At 40.3% G+C, this 14,996-nt stretch overlaps 1 protein-coding gene across 6 annotated transcripts in view; it reads left to right on the forward strand.

Annotated features, from left to right (window-relative positions):
• Positions 1-12,227: 12,227 nt before the first annotated feature.
• PALS2 (protein associated with LIN7 2, MAGUK p55 family member) overlaps positions 12,228-14,996 on the forward strand; it is a 95,128-nt gene continuing 92,359 nt past the window's right edge. For 4 of the 6 annotated variants that reach the window (XM_039862558.1, XM_039862557.1, XM_039862560.1 and 1 more), the window contains exon 1: positions 12,228-12,414. The gene's annotated coding sequence lies outside the window, so the exon portion shown is untranslated. Of the gene's footprint in view, positions 12,415-13,081; positions 13,097-14,996 lie in introns of those variants that run through there. The other 2 variants (XM_039862561.1, XM_039862555.1) reach the window with 2 other exon arrangements.

Raw genomic sequence — 14,996 nt, forward strand, 5'->3', positions numbered from 1 at the left:
AAATCAGTTTGTGTGTGAAAATTGGTTTCTTCTTTTAATATGTGTTTTTGATTTCTCATGAGATCAAACATTCACTGGCCTCTGTAGTTCATCTTTTGTGAATTGCTTTTAAATGTCTACTCTTTGGCCATTTTTCTGTTGGGCTGGTTATTTTTTTCTCTCCTATTCGTAAGAGTTTTGTTTTTTAAATAAAGTATATAATGACTTCTTGTCTGCCAATATGGTACAGCTATTTTTCACAGTTTACAACTTGCATTTTAATTTATTTACTGAGTTTTGACCTTGATATAGCCATATTTACCGGTCATTTCATTTTATAAATTCCGATCTGGTTTGTAGCTTAGAAAGGCCTCTTCCACCTCAATATTTATTACCTTATGATTCTTTCTAACTCTAAAGAATAATATACCAAAATGTGTTGGGCACATTCTGAATATCTCTCAGGTTTGAAAGAAGCACTACAATCCTTTGATTTTCAGAAAGAATTGAGAGGAGGTGGGGTTCGAAGAGAGAGAGGAGGGATAGGTAGTGCTTTGAGGCATGCATATTACTGCCTTTTCTTCTCAGAAAGCAGCCCTGGTCTACCAGTCTTGGGTAGGGCTCAAGAATTTACATTTCTAACAAGTTCCAAGGTGAGGCTTGAGGCTGCTCTAGTCTGTACTAATAGGTAGGAACACTGGAGTTCCTTAATGAAACAACCAATTCAAATTGATTTTATTTCATTCTTTTTCTAATCTAATAATGTTCACAAATCTGGCATATTAAGATAAACTTAAAAATCCGAGCAAATGGGGACATCGCTCATGTAGATGTCCCCATTCAGCAGTGACTACTCAAGACCTGGCAAATGAGGAAGACTGTGTCCAGATCCTAAGTTTCCAGACGGTCTCCATGACTCCCTGAACACCTGAGTTGTTCCGAGGTCACTGGCCCAGGTCTGGTTCTGACTGAGTACTGGGAGAGGGTCCATTCTTGCCTGGTTCATTAAACACTTTGTAGATAACCTCTGTGATGAATGGGATGTCACGCTCTCCTTGAGCTACAAAGTGTGTGTGTGTGTTTTCTTTTTAAGTAGCAAACCAAATTTGCACATCTGAGATTTATATTTCTTTTAAAACTAAGAAATTATGGCAAGTCCGATCTCAAAACTAGTTAATACCCCTATTCCTCTTATCCCCAGCATCCCTGTTTCTATGCAAACCGCTGATGGCACAGTGCCAGGCACTTGGCAAAGGCTAAATAAATGGTAGCAAAAACTAGAAAATACAAAAAGGCCATGCAGTTATTTATTAATCCACCAAAACACTTATTATTTATTTAATATCTAGTATATAGCAGCAGAAGTATTGTATTGATTATGTACCATAAAAATAGTCATTACAGCCTCTAAGTTTTTCAGGGGTATGAAAATATCTGAGATCTGAAAAACTTCATTATTGTTTCCCTCCAAAATGAAAAGATAAAACATAATTAAATTTAAAATGAGTACTTTATTAAATATTTGCAAAATATTATTGTTAATTTAGTATTTCATTATATTAAAAATAATTTCTAAGTCAGATTTCCTACTTTCTGTGAGAATTGTGATTAATTATCACCCAGAAATCATATAGCCCTTTGAGAATTAAACCAGTTATATGTAGCTAAACAATTTTAAAGACAAAATTATAAAATTGTTTTAAAATATCATAGCAAAAAGTTATATTAATTATGGAATGTGAGTTTATTTTAATATATTCAATACAAAGTGTGATAGGTAAGGTCTAGAGGAGTTAAAGTTAAAATGATTCTATTCATTAGGTACTGACTATGTCAGGCATTCTGGTAGTTGATCTCAATCCTCTATGAACTCATTGACTTATAGCTTTCTTGCCCATAAACTAAAGGTAATTATATATTCCTCCCTCCCCCGCAAAAAATATATATAGAGAGAGAGAGCATGAAATGAAAAGTGCCTAGCATAGTACTTGGAATTTAGTTAATATTCAATAAATAATTTACATAGTTTGCTAGGGATTGAAAACAATTTCCCTGTGCTGAATAACAATAGGTGAGCTTAGTACTTGTTCTATGTGCTTCCATAGCAACTGGACATTCCCTATTTTAGCAGCTACCTGGTGAAATAAGTGTACCAGGAAAGGAATAAAAATCAAGGGTTTTTTTTGTTTTTTGTTTTTGTTTTGTTTTGTTTTGTTTTGCCAACAAGTAGCCTGCATTCTAGTTGGGATAAAAAATTATAGGACAGTATTTGTAAAGTAATATGTACTCAAATTATTTATATAGTAATATCTCATAAGACCTTACCACATTTTCTATCCATAGAATCGCACAAAGGATATAATATGAAAAAATTATTGCCATAATTCTGCTAATATTCTTTGAGCATACTAATATATCATTAAGATGTAAGAAGAGAATTAAATAAAATCAAGCCCATATGATATGCAAATGATATTGATCTAATCAGTCATGTTTGCTGTCATAAAGAAGTCCACATGATTATAAAATATTTCACATGTGGTGCGACCATTATTATAGACTATATCATTATCATTAGATATCCATCTGTGTGAGGCACTTAGCTAGGTATCATGCAAAACAATTTAATTAAAACACATACAATTCCTACACTTTGGGAGTCAAGTTCACTGAAATAATCTTCTGTTTTAAAAAAAGGTTACCTTATGTGTTACATTTTTAAATTTAAAAAATAATTTGGGCAGCTGAATCTTATTCTATTGACACTTTCATTAACTTTCATAAATTATCAAGTATTTGAGGTAAATCCTGAATAATATTGATTCAATAAAACTTACATTTGTCACTTATTAATTTAAACTAGATCTGGTTATTTATATTTATATTGATTTTTAAATAGTTTTTATATATGATGACTCAAGACTCAATTTTATTTCTAAATTTATCATTTGATTTTCAACTTTGTTCATGGCATCTTTTTCTTCAAATACTGTAATGTAACAGATTTTAGTCTTTTGATTATAGTTTCTGTATGGTATAATGGTATATTTTCTTTTAGTTTCTTATATGGTTTAATCTTCAGTTCATCTGGAAATTACTTTGGGGGAGGTATTTTTAAATGATTTGCCAATTGTATTCACATCACTTTTTGAGTCATCCAAACTTTCTCTACTAATTATAAATACCTTCTGCATTCCCAAATTTCCATTTATACATGGATCTATTTCTTGATTCTGTGCCATTAATCTACTCATCTCTTCTTCTCTAATACCATATATTTAAATTACTTTAGTTTTATATTTTATCTTCTGATATGGTACTTTTTTGTTGCTATTATGAATGGTATATTTTCTTTTTTAGTTTAATTTTCTATCTTGTTATTATGCCTATAGAAAACTATTTGCATTTTATAACTTTTGATGAGAGCTGACTATCTTTCAAATCTTTCTAGTTCTATTAGCTCTTTTAGTTGTTTATCTTTGGTCCCCTAGAGAGACAATTTCATACCTGTAAATCATGGTAACTTTGTCTGTTTCCAGCATTAACACCAATATCTCTTTTCTTTCTTGTCTATTGTACTGGCTAGAACTTCCAGACTGATGTTTGACAATAGTAGATATAATGGAAACTCTTCTTTGAGAGAAAAAATAATCTAATTAAGAGCATTCTTAGCTCATAATTGTGCACTAAAGACTGTTAGCAAATGACCATTTGCTGTTCTACAACTATTGTGAAAATAATAACAGTCAATAATTACTTTCTTCTCTGAGAAAGCAACTGTATCAGGCATTTTATAGGTTTAATTGATAATCCTTAAAACATCCTGCAACATGGGCCTATTATACTCCTTTTGTAGATTAGAAAAGTTTTCATATTAGGATAACTTACCCAAGGTTACTGAGCTCATAAGTGGTGAATTCAGAAAGAGAATCTAGAGTTTTCTGATTCTAAACTCTGCTTTTGTATTGCATTACCTACCTGGTGTAAATACCATGACTTAATTCTGATATGTGAATGGATATTCTGATTGGGCAATCGGTATGGGTTATGATGACATATTTTAAGACATTTTAAGTAAGTATTCAGCTTGTGAGAATTATATATATAGACTTAGAGTAAAGTGAATTATAATGATCACTTTTTAATTTAAAAAAATAGGAATGAATTAATCAAATAAATGTTAAATTCTCACAATATGTCAGTATCATCATAATTATTTACCTAACTGTACCATATAATTATATATTGATTGAATTATGACTTAACCTTTAATAAATGTATAACCTCTCTCCCAAATAGAATGTCTATAAGTCAGAACTCTGTTGGTGACAAGGGATAGAAACGCAATTCAATTTAGCTTAACTTAAAAAGTGTCTTGTGAACTGATGTCTAACCAGAAAAGTCCACTCATGACTAAATATTTTTTTTCTGAGTTTCTCCAAGTGTTGATTAAAGAAAAAATTATCTTTCTCCCTGCTGTAGTATATATTTTTTAAAGCCAAAATTTTCTTGATTTAGGTAACATGTTTACTTCTTGGACCAATCGCTGTGACTGAGGGGTTGAGGTCATCTGATTGGCCAGGCCTGTGTTATATGGCCACTCAATGACTTGAGAGTATGGGAAGGGTACCATGACCAGCAGCTCCACCAGAATCTAATGGAATAAGTAGTGCAACATTTCCAAAAAGGAAGAGAGGGGCTGTAATTATCAGAAGAGAAGAGGAGGAAAATTGGTTAGATAAAAATAAGAGGCATTCATCATAAAGTGTAAACTCTTCCAAGTCAACAAAGTTTCTTTCACTTAGTTGTATCCCTCATAGCAACTATCAAAGTGATCATCCGTGTGGGTAGAAGACATTCAAACAATGCATGAATACAAAAATATATACATACAAATAATTAAATAGATTCAGAGTCAACCATGAACCTCTGTTGAAACAATTGAATTAGCACATATGACTTGATTATGTTTCCTCTCTAAGGTAAAGAAATATGTGATATATGAATCAAAATGTGTCCCTTTCCTGTGTCACCTGGTCGGCCCTCTGAGAGGTGGACTCTGAGATGATTTAGTATGCAGTTCAGTAGGTACGCTTGGATGAACATCTGTGGAAGAAAGGGGATGTTAGCAAGATTGGGCAGAGGGAGAAATCAATGTGGGATGTAGGCCTGAATAATAGTCTCAGCCGACCCCACAGGAGACTCGAACTAAAATGGCCTCTCAGACTTGCTACATGGCACTGCTACAGTAGGACCTTTATATTTCTCCTTTCATCAGTCATTTAATGTGGACCACCCTGGGAAGGGCTTGGGGCTTGAGTTTGAGCATGTGGTTTTCTGAAGCTGAGGTGATCACTGAAGGGCTGACAGCTGGAGGCTTTCTTCTGCCAGCTCTCTCACAGCTGGGCAACAAGTCCTCCCTTGAAAGAAGATCTAAGGAGTTATGTCTCTGTGTCCACCACATCCTCTAACGAAATTGAAGTTAACAGGCAATGAGAAAAAAATACGGGGATAGTTTTGGAAATACTCTGTTGTAGATAATATATAAGTTGTATATAACAAGTATTTCATTTAATCCTAGTGTTATTCTTTCCTGGGAAAGAAGTGGATTTACACACAATGAAGCTGAATTGATGCTCTCTATTCCTTTCTCACTTGATCAGTGCCTGTACTGCAAACCCATCTTCCCTGCAATGTGTTGACAGCTAAACAATGGCCATGAACTACCAAATAAGTAAAGGAAACTTTTCTTCCTCTTTTTAATGTTTTATTTACTTACTATTTTCTTTATTACTCTTTTCTTTAAAAACAGTTCAGAAATTTGGACTTTTTTATAATATAGTTCTACAGTAACAACAACAAAATAGCCTTTCCACAAATTCTGCATTGTTAAAATATGCACACACACAGTAAGTCTGAAAATTGTGATGAATCTGAGTTAAATAACATGTTACAGAGAACCCTTAATTGTGGTGACTCGTACTATAATTCATCCTGGTTTAGTGGACTTGAGAGTTACAAAGCACTCTGTGTATGAAGTGTGGGAATGAGCAGGAACTTTGCGCTTGAGCTGACTTCAACACTTTATAGTTCTGGAGCCTTGGGCAGGTTAACTTAACCCCTCTTCACTTGTTTTCTTGTTTGTAGAGTAGTGATGATAATAATGACGAATGGGATATAGAGGACATAAAACACTCTGTCACATAGGTGTGAGCTCAATAGATAGTTATTATTCACTAACTGTTATAACTGGAGCAGAATTTTTTTAAGATCTGGCCTTTGGTGTTTATAAACAGCTGATATGTTAGGAAGGATTGAACATGAAGATAGCATCACTTTAGAGTGAAGATAGCATCGCTTTAGGGCTGTTAGGTTCTTGGATTTTTTAACAGCTGAAACAGCTTGTCCTGACCACATACACACCTACTTCCATCTTTGTTCCCTGTTCTCTGATCCTGAGCATCTTTCATTCATTTATACAACGAAAATGTCTCAGGTGCCTACTTTGTACCCTCATGACTTGGTTTTACATTTCTGACTCCAGTCTTCTAGAAGCTCAGGCTCAGAGTTTTTCCCTTTGCCTTTGTGCTTAATCACTATTAAGACACTCTTTTTTTTTTTTTTTACTATAATGCCATAAAGCCCTCATAATGACTTCCTTTTGTCCTCCAGGACTTCATGCCTCTCTGCTTCTCCAATGAACCCTGGACACCATACTGACACCATATACATTCATAGGTTTAAATTTTTTTTTCCTGTTTTCATGTCTTTTTAAATCTTTTTTTTTTTTGATACCTGAGCATGTAGAAGAGCTATTGTTTTTTCAGCTCATATATAAATGAGAGAGCTGCCAATTTAGAAGTCAATTTTAAATGAGAATCCCAAAGGGTTATTTAGATACAGAGGCTGGCTGTCGATGGGATAAACTCAACTAGCTCAATTAGGGTCTCTGTCTGAAATCTGATTGTCCTTGTGAAAGCTGCTCAGCTGTAACTTGCACATCCAAGAACAATAGTTCAATTTTAATTAGCAACTTTTTTCCATTTAATTTTCTTTAATTTTAGAAGTCCACCACCTAGCTTATCTGTTTCAATAAATAAGCTCGTAAGATGAGCATTATTGTGCCAAATTCTGCAGGCATTCCTGTACAGAGCACCCTGGACTCTCATCTGCAAGCAAAAAGAGGATGGGGCTGGGGGTGGGGGGTGAAAAGTGTTAAGATAAATATTCAAAAACATAAATGATGTTATTATGCAGTGTAATAGGAAAAGGATTAGAAGAGATAATCAAAATGTTACAGGAATTCAAAGAAAGCAGTTGCCTCTTTGGGGTGAGGCAGAAAAGTTTTCTGGAAAAGGAGGCCGTGAGATGGGTGTAAATGCTTAGATTTTGATGAGCATAGGTGGGGGAAGGCATTTTTACCAAAACAGAGTGGTGGGAATATAAAGGTGCAAAGTACGATTAATGCGTAATGTCTACATACTGGGGAGTCTTGGAGGTCGTTGTGGATGACCTTGTGAATGGAGTCCCATAGGCAACGAGGAGGCAGGAATGACAGGACTGACATTCGGCATTTAGGCGCATGTGGGATTGGGCAAGGAGACTTCTGTAGGACCAGAGAAAAGGGACAAGAAGATCCACTCCCAGGACGTTGAGAAGGCAGACTTCAAGGGATCTGGGTGTGGGCTGGGCCGTATCTGTTGGGGAGAGGGTAAAGAGGTGAAGAGAGGGAGGACATGAGAAATCTGCAGGAGGGGATGGAGTAGGGTGGCTGAGGCGATGGATTTTATTTTGCACATGTTAATTGGTGTTGCGAATGACTTATCCAGGTGGAAATATTCAATAGGAAGTTGAAAACATGCCTCTGGGGAGAGTAGAACTATCGATACAGATGTGGAAGCATTGAAAATAGAGCCTTAAGGGTCAAGGAGATTCTTAAGAAGAAAAGTGGTCTCTTCTCTTCCTACACTTCCTCCCTCAAAAATCTCCTCTCTTCGTAGTGGAACATTTTTGTTTCGGAAGTGGGAGGAGATGATGCAACAAGCTAAGAAGTGAAGGAATCATCAGAGAAGTAGGAGTTCTGAGTTGTATAATATCATGGAAGTTGAAGGAAAGGAGAGATTTAAAGGGCGGGAGTGTGGGGTTAATCTCAGACACTGAAGAGAAGTTGGATTGCTTGAACACTAAGCAAAGACCATCGTGTCTGGTTATGACTCCTGACGTAACACTTATCACGTGATATTTTAATTGTTTATTATCCTCCACTATTAGGTAGGGGTAATTTGATATTGTTGATTGTTTTATCCCTGGCGTTTATCAGAATGAATGAATGAATGAATGAATGAATGAATGAATGAAAATGCCAGTTGTGACATAAAGAGTAGTTTCAGTAGAGAGGTGGGTGTAGAAGCCAGATTCTGTGCCTAAAGTAAATTAATGGTGGTGAAAAGAGTCAGGAAGACATAGTGGGGCAGTTTTTCTTTTGTAAGAAAAAAAAGCCCCAAACATATAAATTCTTACAACTGTTGGCTTTAATTGTAGGGACAAAAAAATGAACCGCCATTGTGTTAAGGAATGTTCTTTCAGAGAAATAGGGGAAAGTCCTGCTGAGAATGACATTTCTGTTTATTCTGAGATTGTCTGTTGACCTGGTGGGACTTCAGAGAGATTTAGATTACAAGAAAAGCCTCTGACGAATATCTGTGAAAGCTAGATTAAAACAATAATATACACAATCAACTGTGGTCGAAGGGCTTGTAAACCAGTGCCAGTTGAAATGCTCGGAGAGTTGAGAACAGCAATCTTTAGGCAGCCAGGTAAGACTAATCTGGAGAAGCTTTAGGAAGAAGATAAATTTAAGCTGTTTTGAAAGGGGGACTATTCTAGTCAATTGGCAAAGAGTCTTAAGGCACAGGATTAGGCATTTTAATTTGATTACTTGAGGTAATTTGGAGCCACCTCCATGTTCTGAGAAGACTTTGTATAAATGTTGTTTGGAAGATGACTCATTTCAGTCGTTCTTAACTCTGGCTGCATATTAGAATTACCTGGTGCCCAGGCTGCACCCTAAATAATTGAATCTAGTGGTGGACCCAGACATTAGTGGTTTTTTTTGTTTTTGTTTTTTAAAGTTCTCTGGATGATTCCAATAAACAGCCAAAAGTGAGAAGCAATGATCTAAGTTTAGAGGAAATTGCAAGCAAGCAAGAGAAAGACTTGAATTAGAAAGGTTACAAGAAGGCTGGAAATTGGAGTCTGACCTAGCTTTATGAACAGAGATAAAAGGGGTGAAGCTAAATAAAGTATCCTGCAGAAAAGCTTGGTTGGACTTTGTGAAGCATGTCAGTTGCAATTTTTCATAAAGCTATATTACAGGACCATCATTGCTCTTATTATGATGGATTAGTTGGAAAACGAGCAGGTAGAACTTGCTTTGCTAAAATTTGGGGCTTTTACTATTAGCAAAATGCTCCATTTCTAAAGTAACAAGGTAGATCAGAAAAGAAAACATAATCATGTTAAAAGCATATAAGCTTTAGTTTATATCTGAAGGAGGAAATAAAGCCAATGATAGATGCACCAGAGTTAAAACTTGAAATTCAGACTTTAAATTGAGTTACGGTTAGGAGACACTGGGCTGTGGTAAAATTATGATCCCTTGAGAGTAACCTTGAAGGAAATGGAAAGTCAGATCATTAAGGACACCGAAGAGAAGGATTCTCCATCATTTTCAATCATAACATTCCCCTCTCCTGGAATGAAGAATTTGTAACAGGCAAGAGAAATGGGTGGGCGGTGTCCCAGAAATGATGACCTCTCAGAAAGATGGGCCGGCGAGCGATGATGAGAGTCCCAATGTTCCGGTTAGATCACTTTAAGTTTATTCTGGCGTGTCCCATCTTTAGAGTTTAGAGGAAGGGTGGAATGTCATTAAGTGATACCATTATTTATAAAAAAAAATAAAAATAAAAATAAAAAAGTAGTGTTTTATAATATACCCTGTATACGGGTATTTGGTAAAATATAGACACTGGAAGAGAAACTTCACTGGCAAGAGCTCTGTGAAGAGGAGAAATTGAAGACAGTTGTGGAGCAAAATCATTTTTCTGGCTCCGAGGATGAGGCTGAGTCTTACTTAGAACCATGACAAGCTTCCATCTAATAGCTGCTGTCATTTTTTTAGAGAACAGAGTTGGAACTGTAAATGAAAGATAATTGCTCCTATATTCCTGCTCCCGAATGCTGCATCCCTGGCACACACAGGGATAAGGGAGCTGGCAGGGTTGGTCCTGGCCAAACTTCCTCAGTTAACTTCGTCCTATTTGTAGGGCACGGGAGGGGGGGAAGGGAGTGATGTGGAATAGGAGGTTAGGACATTATTTCCAGAAGATCCTTGAGGAAATAAAAGTGCACTATAAAGGATCAGGAACACACCCAGAAGTGAAATCACACCCTCTCCCCCAGAGGGCAGGGCACAGCAGGAATGAGCCACTGGGTATCCTGTGGGGAGCAAGTGATCTGGAAAACAAGCAAGAAGAAAAGGAAGACCTGAAAGATTTGCTGGTTCTCTGAGAAATCTCATTCTTCCTCTCTGCCTCTGCCTCGCCTCACTCTTGGGCACACAGCCCGCTCTACGTCATTTTATTCAGCTGGCCTGACTACAGCAAGTGGGTGCAACATGTGCCCCAAATTATTCTGTACCCTTTAGTACATTCAGGTCTTCTTAAATGCATCCAAATTCCCTTCCTCAGGTTTACTGTTCCAGGAAAGAAGATTCTAAATTAACATTCTACAAACTCCCCCTGAATGCTGGTTTGCAAAATGATCCTAATGGAAATCTAAATTAGTCTGTTTGGGGATCTGGACCTTCTTAATACACCTCATCCATAATATTTGCTTCCTCCTTTTCATGCTAACCATGCTCACAGAGAGAGTGGACAATACAGCTTGAAACTCCATCACTGAATCCAACAGGCCATAATACACATACTCATTCTGCAGGCATTTATCAAATGCCTGGTTTGTGCGGGACTGTGCGAGATGCCCAAGAGAAGTCAAGAAAGGCTACTGGCAGTCACCTGTGATATTCTTCACAGGTCAGGTTTTACCTGCACTTCATACATTAACGGTTTGAAAAGATTTCAGTAAACGTTTCGTAAAATTTAAATAACATCCTCATAGTTTCTTCAATTTTAGGAAGAAACAGCTTCTCCTAAAGCCCCCATCACAGGCCTGAGGGTTCGTAGAGATCTTTTGGGATTAGGTAGATGTTAAGAGAATCAGAAGTTCTCTGATGGCCTTGCTGTGTTTTTCCAGCCAGAGCCTCTGTTGCACTGCAACCCTCAGTTCCTTTCAACTGAAAAATTAAATCTGCGCTCCTATCAAAATGTGTCATCTGCACACCGGACGCGCATCACAGTTCTCCATACTCTGGGCAGAATCAAGGTGAAAGGGTGGTGCAGTCCCCCCTTCTGAGGTCTGGGAAGGCCAGATGTTTGGGAGGAGCCGAACAACTGGTGTCCTGGGAGGGTCCAGCAAAGCCGGTTCTGGGCGTTCCACGGGAGCCTCGCTGCTATGAAAAGAGCCAGTGTCCGTCCACTTCCTCGGGTGTGAATCACACTGCCCGATTGGGCCTTTGGGAGAAAATCCATGTGAAGGACACTGTCAGCGCTGTAGAACCTGCCAAATACACATCAGAGCCAGGGCTGTGCGTGAAGGGGGTAAAAGGATTTTCCAGAGGGTTTTCTTCGAGGTCTATTTATCCTTTGTGCCCCAAGACTGGGTTCTTTGAACGTAAACTCTTAAAGAGCGCAGGGAGGAGCCCCATTTATGCCCCCTGGAGTATCCTGCCCATCTGTAAACGGTGAATGACAGCGGCAATTTCGGCCTGGAGGACCCGGCGCGGATGGGGTCTGACCGAACCCCTCGTGCGCGCAGCTCCGGGCCGGGACCGGGAAGGGCCCAGGGGAGGCCGCCGGGCGCAGGAGGCGCAGTCGGCCCGGGCGCCGTCTGCGGGCGCGCGGAGGGGGGCTCCACCTGGCCGCCGCGCCGCGGCCGGAGGGGCGGGGCCCGGCTTCCCGGAGGCGGTGGCGCCTCCTCGCGCCCGAGCGCGCGCTCCCCGGCGTCCGGCGCACGCGCGAGGCCGGGAGGGAGCGCGCCCCGGCGGCAGAGGGAGGAGGGCGGCGGAGGGGTGGCTGGCCGCGCGCGCGGTGGCGGCGCGGGCGACCGGAGCCGAGGCGGAGTGGGGAGCGAGAGAGGGGCGGAGGCAGAGGGAGGCGGAGGGGAGCGAGAGCCGCATTTCCAATTCCCAACTCCGAGCCCCGAGTTTGTAGATGGGGCTGCTCGGCGGCTCCTGCGGCTGAAGGAGAGCAGCGGCGGCGGGCGGCGCGGAGCGGAGCGGCGGCGGCGGCGCGGAGGCGGCCGAGGTGCGAGCCGGTGAGTTGCCGGGGGCCCCACGTCACTCGGGTAACGGTCTCGCCGCGCGCCGGGGTCGGGCGGGGCGCCCTGTTGCTGGTGGCCGCGCGCCACGCGGGGACCCCGGCCCGCCCCGCCCCCTCCGCACCTGGGCTCCGGCGGGGGCCCGGGGCGGCGGGGGCGAGAAGGGCTGCTCCGCGCGCCTGGCCGGGCCGGCGTGGAGCGGGCTCCTTCGCGGGGCTCCGGGATCCTGGGCTGCGGGCTGGAGGGCGGCGGGGCCGGAGCGCGGCAACGTGTCTGGGCCATGCTGCCGGCCGCCACGCGCGCCCGCTCTCCGCAGGCGCTCCCCGGCGCGGCGCGGGCTGGGGCAGGCCGCGGGCCGGGGGCCGGGGGCCGGGGGCCGGGGCTGCGGGGGCCGGCGCCCTCTGCAGCGTTAAAGCATGAATGGGGAGCCGCGCCGGGGCGGTAGTGGCCGTGACTGACACCTCGTCGTCGGTCCCGATTCCGCCCGCTTCTGGCTTGCTCCCGAGCTCCGAGTTCTTGGGGGGAGGAGGCTCTCTGCAACTACTGCTGCGACTTCCGAGACACGAGACTCCAGTTGTCTGGCCAAAGTGGTTGTGGGCCGAGCACACGGCGCTCCGGAGGCGTTCGCTGCCGAGGTGGTGCTTTCCGATCCTGAGTGCATTTATCTGGAACCAGAAAGGTGCCGGGTCCCCACCCCACCCCCTTTTTTTTTGATGGCTGGGTGAAGGGCCAGGAGGAAGTCAATTGAGGGATCATACAGTCCAGGTGTGATGACAGGATGTAGATTGGTTGGTGGATTTTTTTTTTGCAGAAGGACTTTTTAACACTTTATTGAGAGTTTAGTCTCAATCTCACCAGCCCCCGAGATTATATCCATTAAACTTCCATCAATCAGCCGGGGCATCATTTGTGTCGGGGTTGGGAGGAGGCGAGGAAAAGAATCGAAGGCTAATAGGGAAGCTCAGAAAATTCTCCGCATTACTTATAAACAGCCTGTTGAGGTCAAGCTTCTCATTCCTTCGCCTTTGGGGATTGTTGGAATTTTACTTTCTGCTTCTTGAATCGGTCTTCTTGTAATATGGCTCGGAACGTTCGAGGTGCGTTAAAATGCGCTTCAATTAGGGTATGATTTAGCAGCCATTTCTTCCCGTGAAATCTTTCACATGGTCGTCTGGCAACTTGTGTATATCAAATATATTAGGCAAGATGACACTATTATCAATACGGAGATAGTTGCGGTGCATAGGTTAACAACGGAATTATTGTGACTATTCAGGAATTATTGCTTGTTTTAGGTATCTACTGTGCAATTATGATAAGGCATCAGGCCCGATTATAGTCATGTCTTCCGAGGCCTTATTACAGTAAACAAAGAACTTGTGTGGTTTGTGTCATTTTGAGGTCATTTGTATCTGAAATCTATCATATATTTAAATACATGTTTAAATATGTTTACAGAATGTGTTACTTTTTTTAGGTTCATGTTTGTTTTAGGTTAGGGTTACATAATATACAAATGGTAACACTTTTAATTGCTCTGTTTTGTCCTATAGAGCTTGCATTCTAAATGTCTTTATGAAAAAAACATTCAAGGGTGCGTGTCCGTTTCTGACTGATGCCACTCAATACCTTTTACACTTGGAATAACAAAATGAAATTTTTGTTTTTGCATTCTAGATTAAATAAACACTGGAAAATTTAAGGTGATTAAGCAACTCTGGTAGCTTTATAAGACAGAATCTTTTTTTTGCTGTTCTCTAGGCCAACTGTTGGATTTTTAAAAATGAATCATATTTTTCTTAAACATTCGAGGGAGCAGTTTGCTTTTTTTCTCAGTCTCATTTCAGGCTGAAATTGTTCCAGGAGACGACACAGCCTGCTTCTCGCCCTCCCCTTCTCCCCTCATTTTAGCTTGGGATAACCAAGAACATAATATATGTTACCTTATTTAAAAACTATTTTTAAATTGAAGTTGTTTATTCATCATCCCTTTATATACTTTATCATTTAATAATGGATGGTTAGCAGAAGACAACTGATATTTTAATGAAATGCCTTTCACATTTTGACGTACAAGCTTTGTTAAAAGTAATTTCAGCAAATTATTGCTGAGAGTTGCAAATACAAGGTTAGTGCTAGTCAAAGGCTATCTAATTATAAAAACAGCAAGAAAATAAATGTTAAAAGAGGCATGAAGAGCTACGTGTACTTTTGACATCACTTTATTATAAATTACTTAGTTCTAGGTGATTTTTTAAAAACAGTATTTTGCAAAGTAGACATTAGGTATGTAACACCAATAATTTTATTTTCTAAGGTGAATCATTTAGTAAGTGACTAAATTTGTATAAGAACTCTACTTCAGTTAACTTGCAAGGGATGTGCTAGTATTTATTTCAGGAAGTATGAACACCTGCCCATTAGATAAAATAAATACTGGGCTGTTTGAGAATATCATTAAGTTATTCCTTAAAAATTATACTGAGAACATATGCCAGTTTTGTTTTACCTGTAGCTTCTTTCCTTCCAAAAATAGTCTTCATATTTATGAATATCATAAGAGCAGATAAGCATAAGAG

The sequence above is a fragment of the Pteropus medius genome, unplaced genomic scaffold (genome assembly GCF_902729225.1).
Source record: "Pteropus medius unplaced genomic scaffold, Ma_sr-lr_union100, whole genome shotgun sequence".
In the NCBI taxonomy this organism is placed as follows: Eukaryota; Metazoa; Chordata; class Mammalia; order Chiroptera; family Pteropodidae; genus Pteropus; species Pteropus medius.